The 15,861-nt window shown below is 36.0% G+C and overlaps 1 protein-coding gene across 2 annotated transcripts in view; it reads left to right on the top strand.

The window, feature by feature from the left end:
* Positions 1-15,607, top strand: part of LOC140157406 (tubulin-specific chaperone D-like) — a 250,318-nt gene extending 234,711 nt beyond the window's left edge. For both annotated transcript variants that reach the window (XM_072180591.1, XM_072180590.1), the window contains one exon: positions 10,388-15,607. The gene's annotated coding sequence lies outside the window, so the exon portion shown is untranslated. The remainder of the gene's footprint in view (positions 1-10,387) is intronic.
* Positions 15,608-15,861: the final 254 nt, after the last annotated feature.

Raw genomic sequence — 15,861 nt, 5'->3', positions numbered from 1 at the left:
CCAAATTTGCAATCCAATACCTTGTATACGTGAATTGCATTCTGGGTAGGCATGCAACAACAACAATTCCCGTTCAGTATGATTTAATGCTGACATGCTGCAATGCCCGGCCCGTATTGAACGGAAAATATTTGTTTTTTTTGGTTTTTTCGTACCGTTTCAGAAAAAAAGGAAACAAAATATATTTCCCTTGCAATATGTACATTTCAAATGAATATAAAAAGTTTGGGTTAAAAATGGAGAGGAAAAACCTTCCGACACCGGGTTTTGAACCGGTACCTCTGGGGTAAAAGAACGGCGCGCTAGCCAATTGAGCTATTTCACCAACTGAAATAATCAAGGAATTGTTTTAATTATATCGGCGGACCGTCTCCTCAGCACTTAGCGTAGTTCGCTTTTTTCTCTTCCCATGATCCGAAGTAATTTTTATTGTTTACAAACTGGTATACCTGTAAAACCGCTGTGATTCATGATTTCTCGAAATACATCGACTTGGAGCGTCAAATTTCAGGATAGTAATGAGAAAAATAGTATCTATTATGTGATACCAAAACCTCATCAACAATGAAAAAAAATCGGGGGATGATGCTGTCGATCGGGTTACGGACCTTTAATAAATAGAGTTCTACCTCTTCCAAATATTGGAGCACAAAAAAAAAAAAAAAAAAAAAAAAAAAAAAAAAATTATAATAATGGGAGATCTTTGGTAGGTTTGTTTTAGGTTGGGATCAGTAGAGTCATATCATTCATAGTTGCATACGCTGGAAGTAGGGAGAATTGATGCGAGCGTCCATACCTTTGGTTGGTGGTTGGCGTGAATAATTTACCTTTTACCAGCTGTTCCACTTGAATAATTTGATATATTATATTCAAAATTCCATGTGGCAAAAACTCCAACATTTCAAAAGACACCTGACGTCATACGTCATTTTAATAAGAATGCTGTCCTAGCAAACTAGCAGAAGGTAGTTCATTTTAAATTAATATTGTCTAGCTAGATTAGATTGTGTTAGCTGATTCGATAATGGTTAAAAAATATACATTTATATTGTGGTGGAAACTTTTATATTTGGTTGATAATTGTATATTTTGGTTGATACTTTATAATTTGGTTACATAGAAAATTCGGGCAATGTAAGATTAGAGCAAAAAAAAAAAAAAAAAAAAAAAAAAAAAATTAAAAACTTGCAATATCCAAATTAATAGTTCATGAAATTGGTGAAGAATAATGGACAAAAAATAAAACAACTCCCAACAACAAAATAAGGATACATCGAAAAAAGAAGTTTAACACAGTATCAGTGGTACTATGGGGCAAGCAGCTGCTAGCGAAAAATAATTGTGGTCAGGCAATAGGTTAATGCCAATATCATTAATAAGCAGACACCGAAAATTCTCTGCCCAGTCATAGGTCGATGTATTATGTGCAAGGTATGATGTGACAATGTATGGCGTGCAAATCGTTTTGGGTGTTGAGAGCTGGAGAATCTTTAAGGTTATTAATTATTTTAAACTGTTGTGATTTGGTAGTTTACAGCATCTTACGAATGGTGTTGAGCTTTGTCAAAAACTGCATTGCTCAATTCATAGCGAGTGTGTAGAAGAATTAAAATATCACAGATATACTTTGATAGGTGTTGGGGTTCTTTAGTTACGTTGTAAAGAGGGCTGAAACAACAACACCTTTGTATAACGTACATAACTCATTAACAACAATAAATTAAGCAAGTTTGCAATGTATACGATTTGTAGAATGAACTTTTGCAAAACATCAAGGTGTTATTTTTCAATAACATATTGATCTAGATAATGAAAATCGAATTTTAGGTTGCTTCGACCAACAATACCTCGTCTACCCTTAAGAGGCGTGCAATTAGGTCACACAAACACAAATTTTATAGCAATTGATGTTGAAATCTCAGGGTCAAGCATGTTAATTACAACTGTATATTCCATTCAATGGAGCAATAGGCTTACATCACGTCAGTTACCATGGTTACAATGTTAAAAGAAGTAAAATTGGGTTCTCTGCTACCTCTTTAGCACCCCTTAGCAAGTGATGTTGTTGAAATTCCAGGGTCAAGCAGGTTAATTACAGGTTTTTATATGAGTTCAGTGCAATGAATGAAGTTGATTGGTAGAAATTATGAGGTAGGCCTACCAAGGGTCAAGGGTTCGAATCACAGGTCCGGCTCTTTGTGTCCTTGAGCAAGACACTTCACTCTACTTGCTCATCTACTCTAGGTTCCAGAGTAGTACAGCTTGTCTGTATGCAGTGCGACAATACTCATACATATGAGGGAGGCACTTATAAGGAAGAAGAAGAAGAACTTAAGAAATTACCATTAGGTATCTATTTGTAGTAGGTCTGAGTAGGTCACTAGGACATGGAATTCTGATTGTTAAAACCCATGGGGTCCGACGGACATATAATTAATAATTATGATGTTCCAGGTAATCTCTGAGAATGGCGTCCTTGGCAGTTTTAAGCCTTATTTTGACATTGGAGTTGTTTGGTTGATGTTGAATTAAATTTATTGCCAATAGAAAATTGAGAAATGTAAACTGCAGGTGAAGTGGAAGTCTCAGTTTAAGTGCTATCGTTATTATAATGATGAAACAACAATTATGGCGTTGTTGCGAATTGCAGATTCATCATTTAAATCCAACAACAACAAAATAATGTACATCAAAATTTAATGCAAACAGTATTAGAGCGTAAAAAAGCTAACTAATATTAAATCTATTTATATCATTAAACACTATAAAATCAATTTATAAACTCGGCAAGCTATGAAGTGAAATACAATATAATAATATAATAATTACAGAATTAAGAGCACACTAGCACAGAATTACACGACAAGAAAATAAACATAACAAATAGCACAACATTTCTAACAATACAAATTTATAAGAGTGAAATAAGGTTAGCAACAACTGTTGCGATTTGGTAGTGTACAGCATTTTGCGAATGGTAGTGAGCTTTGGCAAAAATTGCATTGGTTGCTCATTTCATAGCGAGCTCGTTGAAGAATCTATATTCACAGATATATATTTTGTAGGTCTGTGGTTCTTGAGTTATATGTTAAAAAGGGCTGAAACAACACTTTTGTAAACGTAGATAATCCATTTAGCAGCAATAAATTAAGGAAAATTTCAAAAATTGTAGAAGGAACCTTTGCAAAAGATCAAAGTGTTATTTTTCTATAATATATTGATTTTGATAATGGAAATCGTTTAATCGTTTGTACAGACAGCAAAAGTACCTTTCACACTCCAGGTGTGCTAATTAAGAACTATATACTTGCCCTACTGTTTCCTTTTCATTTTGTTCTACTTGTTACAGAAAAGATGAGCATGTGGGTAATATGGGTGCGACAGAGTATCTCGTGGAATTGTTTACTGAGCAGGCGATATGTGATTCAGAGGTTGAGGACAAGACTAAATGAAGTGTAGTCACGATGTTGGGCCACCCTGACCACAATTACCATATACATGAACAATGAAATTCGTCAGAGTTAAGACAGCCCAAATATTGGGAAATTACCATATCCATAAAGCGAGTGGTATAACTTTTAATGAGAATAGATAAGTGACAAGACATTTGTTTGACCATATTCTACAAAGTAAACTGAATGAAGTGTTTATGCAGATGGAGTTTATATTTTGCAAAATTCACACAAAGGCCTGGTCAACTGAGCAGAACTTTATAAAGATAAATGCCTGGTCAAATGGTGAAATGGACAGACCTGTGATGAAAATTAGTCAGAGTTGAGTTCGCTTTTCTTCAGAAGCATGATTGTTTCATATGCATTATTAAAAAGTATTTCAAATTATGCGACGCTTTGGTCAGCTATGTCTTATGTTACGTAGCGGGATGGAAGGAACCAGCACCAGGTTGGCATGGGATAGCTAGACAGGGGTCAAGTACTATGTCCTCAGTTTTCTTGTTCATCAAATTCTCAAAAATTTAAATGTGTTCAAGTTTTATGTTGAGGTTGCGCAGCCGGCTAGTTATCACGTTGATTCTGCATTCCCCCTTTGACATCCTACATGTTTATGTACAAATGTTCACAATTCTCAGAATTTCACTTCAATAACCAGCGAAATTCAATACATTACCCTTCAGGTGCACTGAGAAGCATGCCAAAAGCGTATTAATCAGCATTCAGCTCTGATTTATGGGGGGAGGGGGGGGGGGGGTTGGCAAGTTTCTCAGTCATTCCATTCCTAATAAACTTGTGTGGAGATGTTTGTTTTCTTTTATCTTGCATCTTCCACTTATATGCACCTGTATATCTATATTTCATATTAATATCAGTTAATACTGTATGCACTAATTATATAATGAAAAACTGATAGAGTGGAAAGTTTCGCCATTATAAAAATCCCTTTGTCGGGTTATTTGTGGGCTCCACGTTCCTCAGTAATGCTTACTGTAGAATAGAAATTGGGTTGAGCTGCTTTGCTCTTATTCTGGAGTTCCCCTTTGAATTTGCGATTGGGATTCATTTCCTCAGTTGGTTTACTGTCGAACAAAATTGGGTTGAGTATTTTTACTTTTATCTTGGAATCCCATCCTTTTGATTCTTCCCTTTTGAACTTGCTTGATTTGGGATTCATGATTCCTCAGTTGGTTTACTGTCGTACAGAAATTGGGTTGAGTATTTTTACTTTTATCTTGGAATCCCATCCTTTCTGATTTCATTCCAGGGTTGTGTACAAACCCTTTGCTTGTAATGATATAATGGCTGAAATCTTTGTTTATGAAAATAAAATTATTGTCTATCCTGATGGCCAATAAGTATTACCAAAATTTGCTGTTGCCTTGTGTGTCATTGTCTCCGTCTGGGGTTAATAAAGTTTTCTAACGTGAAACGATAAGAAAACAAATTTGACCCCACGCGGAAGCAATTCAGTTCATACCGATCGGGTCTGTGTGTTCCCGGCCGGTGTTGCCATAGCAGCGTGACAGCATCGTGTGTTGACCAATGAGAGCTGCCCTCTCGCTCGCGCTGGTCACTGTCGTGGTGTTTTGTCTTCATTACATTATTGGTTTCCAGAATGGATAGACACAAAATTTTAATTCCCACCCACCTCTCCCAATTTTAGGGGAGCCTATGTGTTTGTCAAATATGTTAATGCAAGCACATAACGTTATTTCAAGCAGATCATAAGTTGTTTTTAAAAAAAGGCAGGTACTGCTTTCCTTACATAATTAAGGAAAACAAATTAAATAGTTGCACGATTATAAAGCATGCTTTAGGCATGCTATTGGAGCACAAATAATTATATGGGTAAAGAAAATTTTTTATGGGATTTGGATTCTTCAGTCGGGTATTCACTGTAGAACAGAAATTGGGTTGAGTATTTTTACTTTTATCTTGGAATTCCATGAGGATTTGTATTAATTTTCCCCTGGATTGCTTTGGGATTCAGATTCCTCAGTAGTGTTACTGTAGAACAGAAATTGGGTTGAGCATTTTGCTTTCATCTTGGAATCTCAAATATCTTTGTTGATATAAAATAGCAAATAAATGATAAGCTCCCGACATGCGCGGTCAAAATTCATTATAATGCTAATTTTTATATATAATAGCAGCATAAAATTTAACTGCAGCTTATTGCATTATTACAACATCTGTTTTCAAAAAAAATTCTAACATAGAAAGGAGTCCTCACAGAAGACAGACTTATCGATCAAGAGTTAAACATGTCATGTTTAATTACATATAATACTTAGAGGACAAGCTATAAACATGTATTATACAAGGAGATGTTTGTTTTCTTTTATCTTGCATCTTCCACTTATATGCACCTGTATATCTATATTTCATATTAATATCAGTTAATACTGTATGCACTAATTATATAATGAAAAACTGATAGAGTGGAAAGTTTCGCCATTATAAAAATCCCTTTGTCGGGTTATTTGTGGGCTCCACGTTCCTCAGTAATGCTTACTGTAGAATAGAAATTGGGTTGTGCTGCTTTGCTCTTATTCTGGAGTTTCTCTTTGAATTTGCGATTGGGATTCATTTCCTCAGTTGGTTTACTGTCGAACAAAATTGGGTTGAGTATTTTTACTTTTATCTTGGAATCCCATCCTTTTGATTCTTCCCTTTTGAACTTGCTTGATTTGGGATTCATGATTCCTCAGTTGGTTTACTGTCGTACAGAAATTGGGTTGAGTATTTTTACTTTTATCTTGGAATCCCATCCTTTCTGATTTCATTCCAGGGTTGTGTACAAACCCTTTGCTTGTAATGATATAATGGCTGAAATCTTTGTTTATGAAAATAAAATTATTGTCTATCCTGATGGCCAATAAGTATTACCAAAATTTGATGTTGCCTTGTGTGTCATTGTCTCCGTCTGGGGTTAATAACAATATATTGGTGCTTCTATATTTGGAAGCATATTTTAGGCTAGGCATGGAATGTACGGTACAAGACAAATGATGTGGTCAGGTCCGTATAACCAGGTTGTTTTTGTTGGGGGAATACAGATTTTCCAAATGCAGGCTTGGGTCTTATAGCTGGGTGCCCAACATTTTCACCAAAATCAACTGGATGTGGTATTTGATAGCCTTATTAGCCCTAACACCCCAGTTTTGGTGAGGGGGAAGGAAAGAAGGAAGGAATAAAGAAAGAAGAAAGAAAACTTTTTTCTTGGGTGCAGTTTTGAGCCCCGAACCCCTCAGGTGCCACACCCATGCTCGGGCCTACCTTGCCACCGTCGCCATATGGCTGTTTGCATGATGACGCATTGTGGGGGATTGTGCCTACGCTTTCTGAGGTCTTGTTCTTCTTCCCAATGTGTTGTCATGGATACAATTTTTTTGTAGGCTTTGTTTTTATCCTGAGTTCTTATCTGGTTGATTTAACTCATGCATTTTTCATGTGATTTCTTCCGGTTTGTCTGTTCATCTGTAGACATGATATGACATCTTGAAGGGTTGACTGTACAGTGAGACATATCACACGTAACTGACATTTCATCTTCGCATTTGCAGTTGTTGCCAACAAATTAATATTTCAAATTTTTCCTCTTTTTTTAATAAAAGTTTGATGAATTAAGTGTGAATGTGAGAAAAAAAAAACATTTTTTGTTCATCAATCATAATTAGTAATGCACTTGTTGACAAATTGACTTTCACAAATTCATAGAGAAGAAGAGAAAAGTTTTGTGAGTGACAATTTAATAATTTATATAAAAAATTTCTTTTTGCTAAAATTAGATGCACTTTGACAAGTTCATTTCGCACAAGATTTTGTTAAGTTTTTCAATATACCGGTAATTTAAATAAAAGGAAACTAAAAGTTTTCAACTTTCCTAATAACAATTCAAAATTTATATTAAGGATGGGCGTGCTCCAGTTGATCTAGATTTCAAATGGAGTCACCCATTCAGTAACCCCCACTTGAAATTCACACTACCTGTGTGGAAGATGTCTTTAATGAAAAATGTGCCCCCCCCCTAAAAACAAATCCTGGTTCCACCACTCTACACACAGTTCTTCTATATCAATGCAATGGTCTATTGATATCCTATGGATGACATGACCTTAATCTCCCACACAGTGATGTAGATTTTGAATACAGTCACCCATTCAGGTAACCTGAATGGAAGGTCCCTTGGTGGAAGGTTAAGACCATGTCCTCCATAGCTCTCCATATGGGGTGTATGGATTTCAAGTGCAATAGCCCAATCTCTGACCCTTTCAAACTTTGGTATTACCATGATTACTGCTTGTTGTCTGCACCTTGAGTGCATGCCAGTCTTTTATACACGCAATAATTACAAACCATCAAAATTGGTGCAATGTGGCCTTCACACTAAGTGCAGTTGGTACATAATGCAGTGAATAGGAACCATGAATAGGTCCTGTGATTGGAATCAAGTTATAACAATGATAGCTGCCCTGTGTTACATGGCAAAAAGTGACGTAATTGTTTGCTTGAGGGCAAGAAGGTCGTATAAAGTGACATTTTTGGAGAAATTGAGTATTTTATTGATTATCAGACATTCATAACCTCATTAATAAACGCGATGTGTGCGATCGAATTACATTTAGTTATTTGTGAAAACGCGAACGCAAATCGAGGTCATTAATATCTCACCATTGACCAAAATGCGTAATTGTTCCATTAATGTTGCACACAATTGACCGGCGTCTGCGTGTTGTTGTGCGTCAAACAAACTGCGCGTGCGCTGCAGCCGTACTTGGATTGCGCGCTACCATATTTGCAGAGAGATTGAGATACGCACTTTTGTTATTGGTCGTCATGTTTTAGCCTGATCGACTTTTGGAAAGGGAAGATGTGAAAATCATCTATTTTTATAAACTTTTGAGCAAAATTTTGTGTTATTTTGTAAGGCAAAGAGATTAATGTGATGGTTATGAATGAGGTTAATAACTTTGCATCGTAATATGTCGGGCATTGTGAAAAATCTAAACATTTTGCTTTGGACCTCGGGATATTCCTCGGTTCCAAAGGCAAAATGTTTAGATTTTTCTAATGCCCTCCAAATAACCGATCGCAGTTATTAACCTCTAATTACATACCATAATGTGTATTAAACACCTCTAATAAACGCCCCCTACAATCTTTCAATGAAAAAGTGACCGAAATGAAAAAAATGTCCATGACATATTGTGAGTAAGCTTAAAACTTGCATCAGTACTGACCATCATGATCACTTGCATGGACAAAACATATTCTAACTTGGACTTTCCATCCATGAATTTGAATAAGAAAGGGATCATACTTTTGATTTTTGCTTTGATTTTGATTGCATTTATTACAGTCAATATGGTAGATTTACATCTTTTTAAGCCATTTAAGAATTCTAGAACTTGAACAATTGAGAATTAAGAAAATAGTGTTTGGAGCCAGAAGTGCAGGTGATAATTATGTGACCATCCAGCACAACTGAGCCCTGAAGTCGCCAATCATCATTTTTGAGATATTCAACCAAAATATTCTGCTTGAAATTAGCTTTAAAATGATGTATATCATGTCTATAGTACTTGACATTTAAGTAGTGAAAATCAATAAAACAGTCAATAAATCCTTTGTTTCCTATTGTTTATTGTTAAGTTCAATGGAGCATATCTCAATTGTGGGGCTGGCGACATCCGGGCTCAGTTGTGCTGGATGGTCACATATGTGTATACTATTAGTATTAGTGTGATATTGTCCGAGTGTGGAATTGAACATTATATAATGTTTTGTTGGAAAATTTAATAAATGATCACATCAAACAACCGGGTGCTATCCAAAGATTTTACATCTTGGCCAAATCGTATAGAAGAAAGCAGCAGCCATTTTACACTTAGCCATTTATTGCCCATAACCCAACCCATTGCATTTATTTCTTGTCTAGCACACAGTACTATTTCCCCCATTTTGACAGTTTAATTGATCAAGAAGGAAAGGCAGTCATGTGATATTTGCACTAATTCCCATTTCATGTGAAAGTGGAGTGGCTTTGAAAAATTCCAATACTTGACTTGTGCATTCTATATGTCCTGCCTTTTCTATTGCATTTCTATTTATATGCATCTTGCCACTTTGCATACTTTCTATACTGTTAACCCCATGGGCACTGCTGTCTTTCTGACACTGTGTTCATGATTGGTTAATTACATAATATAATCATCTGAGTAACCAATCAAAATACAGCTTTTAGATATCTTAGCAATCAACCTTACTATTCTTATTGTTGGCTCAAATGATAGAGGTGGAAATTCATCCATTAGTCCCCATTCTTCATATTTCTTCAAATTTGTCATTCTTTTTTGCTAAATCCCCTTTGGACCACTTCTACTGACTGCAGGTATAGTCTGTGATGAAAGTTCCATGTAAAAAGTGTCTTTTTTTTCACAATTAGGCATGTTGTAAATAACCTGAAAAGGTTATTTACAACCATTAAAATAGGTGGCAAAAGGGTGTATTTTCTACTTAAGATCATAATGTTTTTCAGTTTGGGGGTGCTGTGAATTCAAAGACCCAAATGTTTTTAATCCAAACCTAAAATCTAACAATGGGGCAAAGGCTTGCGATTCAAAAATGTCCACTCATATTTTTTGGGTTACAAATTACTATTGCAACAGCAAACAGCAGTACCAGATGTGCTCATATTAATGTGTTCTTTAATTTTCTTATATTTACAGACCCCTACTACTGGGTTCACAGTCCCCCTATGACCCTGGGGTAATGATCCTGTTCCCCCCTCCCTCTTTGTTGGTGGAACTGACCCTGCTATTTTCTTTTACTCAGATATTTCCTCTTGTACAAATTCATTATTTAAATGCCTCATTCATTGAATATGATTTTAATATGATTTTCTTTTTCTTTTTTCTTCTTCTTTTTTTCAGATGCCTTCTCTGTGACATTGTGTTGATTCAACATTAGTGGACCAACTTCCATTTGCAGTTTTAGTCGTTCTCGGACCCAGATGAATCACATTTCTTCATACCTTGGGATACTTAACATATTCTGTCAAATAAATCAAATTAATCACCCCCCCCCCCACACACACACACACATCCCTGTCTGTAAATGCCATCAAACAAGGACCTTGACTTTTAACATTTCTCTCTTTTGCTAAATCCTATCTAACCGAGGACGCACAGCAATTAATCGACATACCGTGGACCTCATTTACCCACGTTGCGGGGGATTGGATACTTACAACCGTCCGTGGACCTGTCCATAACCCCCCCCCCCCCAACAGAGGACCCATTTTAAACATGTTTTTGTGCTATTTGAGATCTCCTGGTAAGGTCAGTTCAACCGAGAACGTCCTCGGTTAGGTGTGCGTCCTCGTTTGTGTAGGGTGTGTTCTGTTACGGGTCCTCATTTGCCGGCATTTTCAAACACAAACACACACCCAAACAATGAATGCCCTCCATTTTCTTTTCAATACTAATGTTGCTAAAAAGCTGAAAAAAAAACATTCCAAATTCTAGAAATTTTAGTAAATGTTCCTGTTTTAGCAGACCCAAATCAATGTTTATTTACATCTAGGGGTCAAAAGCTTGTGAATTCATATGTGTCAATTGTTCAGATTTTATCTGATTTGTTCAGATTCTAGAGTTGTGAAAATCTCCAAAATCAACAATCAAATTTTTCAAATCTTCCAAAGAACAAATTTATGTAAATGAAAAATATCCCAATGCATGAAATGTTGTAATATCTGAATAATAAAGTCAATTTTCAATGTCAAAATCACCTTTCTTAGGTCTTTTATAACCAGGGTCCTATCCAAGGGGGTTCAGATGGATCGTGCGCACCCCAGGGTCTATGCTTCAATCATGCAAAATCAGCCTATTTAGGGGGCTTTTCTTACTGCTGTGCACCCCAGGGTCTAAGGTACAACCCTGTGGGTGTTCCGATTTTGGATTTTCTATTGTTGGGAGGTTTGTGAATTGTGTGCTTTTTGATTGAAAATTAGCGCATTCAAATTACCTTCAATAAATTCCCCCTTTTGAAAAATGCAATAGCTGGGGGCATTAATTAGATCGCATACTGTATATCATGGATTGAAAGGTTGCTGTAATTCAGTGCTGCAATAATTCAGTGCTGCAACATGAAAATGTTGGTACTTATAATATTAACATTTTACACCCGTTATTTTTGCAAGTGCTTCAATTTAAAAAAATATAGAGATAGATATTCAAAAACAACAACAATGACAACAATTATGTTGGAAGTTTCATTAAACCATTAAGAGATTCCAAGAGATTTGGTTGAAATCCATACAGACATGACCAGAGATCTTTTAACTATGAGATAAGACACTCTGTACAAACGGCCTATACGTACCATGCATGCATGTACACCAAAGTTGAGGACAGCAAAAAAATGTGATTCTTAATAAAATTAATAATTAATACTTATCCATGACATGATGGACATGCAGAACCAATCACAGATGAGAGTTTTGCCTAGTCTCGGACCAGACTGTATGTCAGGACCGGCACAACTGGTTATGTAGAAGACCAGCATGGGTTTGCAGGATAATGTATTAATTTATTAAAAATCACATCCATATATGGTATGTGTACTGGCATATATGGTTATGTGTACGGTCCTCAAACTAGCTTCGGAGTGTCGCAGGCCTGATATGACCTTAATCTCCTACACAGAGGGCGCAGATTTCAAATGGAGATACCCATTCAGGTGACCCCATTTGAAATCTATCTATACTCCCAGTGTTGGAGATTAAGGTCATGTTTTCCATAGGGGGTGTATGGATTTCAACTACAATAGCTGAGTGTAACAAAGTATCATAATAGTAAATGAGGAAAGATTTCACATCTTATCAAATACCTGAACCACACTTGAATAGCAAAGTAGCCATGAAGAATCTTTACATAGATCATCAAGTGTTACCAAGTATGGTATTTTCCTCTACATAGTAGCATAACAAGGCAATATATTCATAATATAGTCATCATGTATATTCATTCAATGACCATAAATATTTAACACTATGATATATTGTAAAAAGTCTTAATTCAATAACCAATTCAAATCTTGGAATTTCATGAGTGATTTCAGTACATAAAATACCTGGTAAATTTAATGTAAAATAATTCAAAGTGTTCATGGTGGAAAAGCTTAAACAAACTAGAATTTTTTAAACATCGATTAGAGCAATGTTATCAAATTTGCAACAGAAAGTTGTCCTTTAAACATGAGCGTTGTACAGTGGGGTATGATTTTAAAAGTAAGTCATTTCACGTGGAATATTTGCCAGCAAATGTTTTGTGTAAGCCAGTTATGACTTATATCAACTGGTTCGCACTTTGGAATCCTGAACCACCATCACAGTGACCACCACACAAAGTCTACCCCATGTACCATAATTCAATAAGCATATAGTGGTGTAAATTATTCATCCAGTAGTTCAAAACATTATTGTGTAAATTAAATCTAATACTGGAACTAAAATTTGAAACTCACTTTCCTAGATGTTGTGTCTGAAAGCATCAGATGAAGTCTGATGGTTTCAGACGCAACATAGCAACTCACATTGCTACACAGTGGCGTAGCGTCTCAAAAAGTGCAGCGGCCATAGCAGCCCCGGCCGGCCTGCTTGCTACGGCCCTGCGTCATAGGGGCGGGGGGGGGGGGTGCCCCCAATCAATCTGAAAATCGGTTGGTGCCCCCTCAATCAGACCTGGTGCCCCCAATCATGGTCTGTGGCCCCCCCATGTGATGACTCCACTACGCCACTGTTGCTACATTGTGTCTGAAACCATCTGATGAAGTCCGAAATTTCGGACACAACGTACCAAAGCAAGTTGCAAATGTTACTTCCGGTATTAGATTTAATTAACAAAGTAATAATTCAATAAGATATGTAATCCAGTACATTTTAACCTTTTCACTGCTGAATTAGGCACACAGTGATTAAATTCACATTTATAGTGTTGTCAGTATGAGTAGCAATTGTATCTGCTGTTATTCACCCATTTAAGGGACCATTAACAAACACTACTTGTTAGGGGGGCCTGATGCAAAAAAAATTCACCACAAAAATTTTTCAGCCCTCCCCCCTTTTCAGATCTCAAATATTTCAGGGCCCCCTCCCACTTTTTGACATGAAAATGATGGGTCAACCCCATAGAAAAGCATATAAACTCAATTTTCCCTGGAAAAAATTTCATTTTTTTCACTACCCCCCCTAGGAGGGTCAAAACTTTTAAGGCCCCCCCAATTTTGCATACAGCCCCCTGCCCTATCAAGTGTTTGTGAACGGTCCCTAACACCAAATGTGAAAAGTCATTCCATACTATATACATAAAGATGTTAATTATCAATGATTATACAAGAACAGTTTAAATTTCCTAATGCATTATCAAAACTTAAAACATGCTGACATGGCGCATTTTTTAAATAGTAGTTTGCACCAGTATTTGTTGTCTTAAGTCTTAGTTCTAACACATTGGATAGGTTCAACTGTTCTCCTTAGTCTATAGTATATATTCCATTTTTGTCTTTTTATCATTGAATTGATCCTCACTGTATTTGTTTGATTCATGATGCATATCTCTATTACCGGCTTCAAACATGAAAACATTTGAATGTTCTTTAACCAGTCTATGATATTAAAGAACAACTACAATATTATTGGCAGATAGGGACACAAAAAAGTCCATAAATTCACATCAGGGAGGAAGTTTTTTGGGTTTTTTTTCTTTCAATTTATCTTTTTGATTTCAAACTTTTCAAGTTTTCTTGTACTTTCTCTGTCAAGACGGATTAAATGCTCATTGAACGAAAAAAGAATACAAGATGAATGCCACTTATCAAGCAATTTTATTATTTTAAAGGAAGATGATTTTGTTCAGCATCAGCTATGTTGACTTTGCGATTACTTTACTTCCCTACAGTTTAAGAAAGGGGACCGACTCAGTCGAGTACATCATTTTTCGACTTGGCAATGTTTATCATAGCCAGTAGGTGTTGGACAAGCAAAATAAGTGTCGGAAATAATATGTTGAACACGGTCCTGAAGGCAGCGATGAATTTAATTTCACACCCCAATAGACAAATAAATCCGCTTGACCTACATTGGGCTATGCCGGTTGAAATCCTTACTCCCTGTATGAAAGACATGACCTTAATCTTCCACACAGGGGGTGTAGATTTCAAATGGAGTGGCCCATTCCAAGTAACCCCATTTAAAATTCACACTCCCTGTGTGGAAGATTAAGGTGATGTCTTCCACAGGGGGTGTAGGGATTTTACCTGGAATAGATCATTCTAGTGGACATTCAATGGACACGCTGGTAGTTGTGAAGTAAACTATAAACATGTTTTGTCCGATGTCGTTTGTTTTGGAAAGCTTTACAAGCACTATTCTGTTATTTTTTCCTCAAAATAAAGGAAGTGGTTAGGAGAGGTAAAATGACTCGACCTATTTTGTGGACATTAAAAGGCGTTTAAAAGTGTGACAATGAAATAATTATTATCACTCCTATTATAATGTTTAGAGGTATATTTTGGCATATTTGACGGGTTTATTTATCAATTTCTTCTTCCGTTTCTTTCTAAGGAGAAGTTGGCCCAATTGGTTTGGAATGAAACTGCCAAAATGTTGGGCAAATATTATTCAACATTGGTTCAAAAATCAAGTCTACAATAATTGGCAAATATTAAAACAACACTAGATTTAAATTTACCCAATAGGCAAGTTAGTTGAAGAGTCCAATATATAATAAACTGGATGCTGGATAGGCTTGCTTTTTTCCCCCATATTTTTTTCAACAATTTTTGACCACAAATTCACATTTTTGAGTAAGAAAAGATTCTGAAAAAAATGTTGGTCTCACTATGAGTTTTGAAATATTAGACAAGATGTTTAAATCTCATAGCTTGAACAATAAATTTGTGTATTGGGTTCAAACCATTCAATTTTATAGCAAAATTGGTTAAATTTTGCCTGATAAGTTAGACTTGGTATTTGAGCCAAGTTTTGGCAAAGCTAAGTGTACAGTGTATCCAAGTTTGTTTCAATTTTAAAGAAAGGACTTTTCATGTGAGACAATGATAGTCACCTTCAACAAAAGCTTAGGATTTTGAAAGTTATTATTAATGTTATGTAGCAACAATCCCAAAATTGGCAGGGTTTGTAACAAAACAATTCTATAATATCGTTAATGTATAACAGCACAACACCTTTGCAACAGGATATACATGCAAAATGTGTAATATACGCTGGCGAAGTTACGTAATAATCGGATTAACTACCATAGCAATAGGTCAAAACAATTTTTGAATATACTGCGCTGCACTGATATGTTCACGCGGTACCTCTTCATTGAACCATATCATGCTG

Source organism: Amphiura filiformis, chromosome 7, assembly GCF_039555335.1.
Source record: "Amphiura filiformis chromosome 7, Afil_fr2py, whole genome shotgun sequence".
In the NCBI taxonomy this organism is placed as follows: domain Eukaryota; kingdom Metazoa; phylum Echinodermata; class Ophiuroidea; order Amphilepidida; family Amphiuridae; genus Amphiura; species Amphiura filiformis.
The sequence above is the reverse complement of the archived record's forward strand: the minus strand, read 5'-3'. Positions and strand labels throughout refer to the sequence as shown.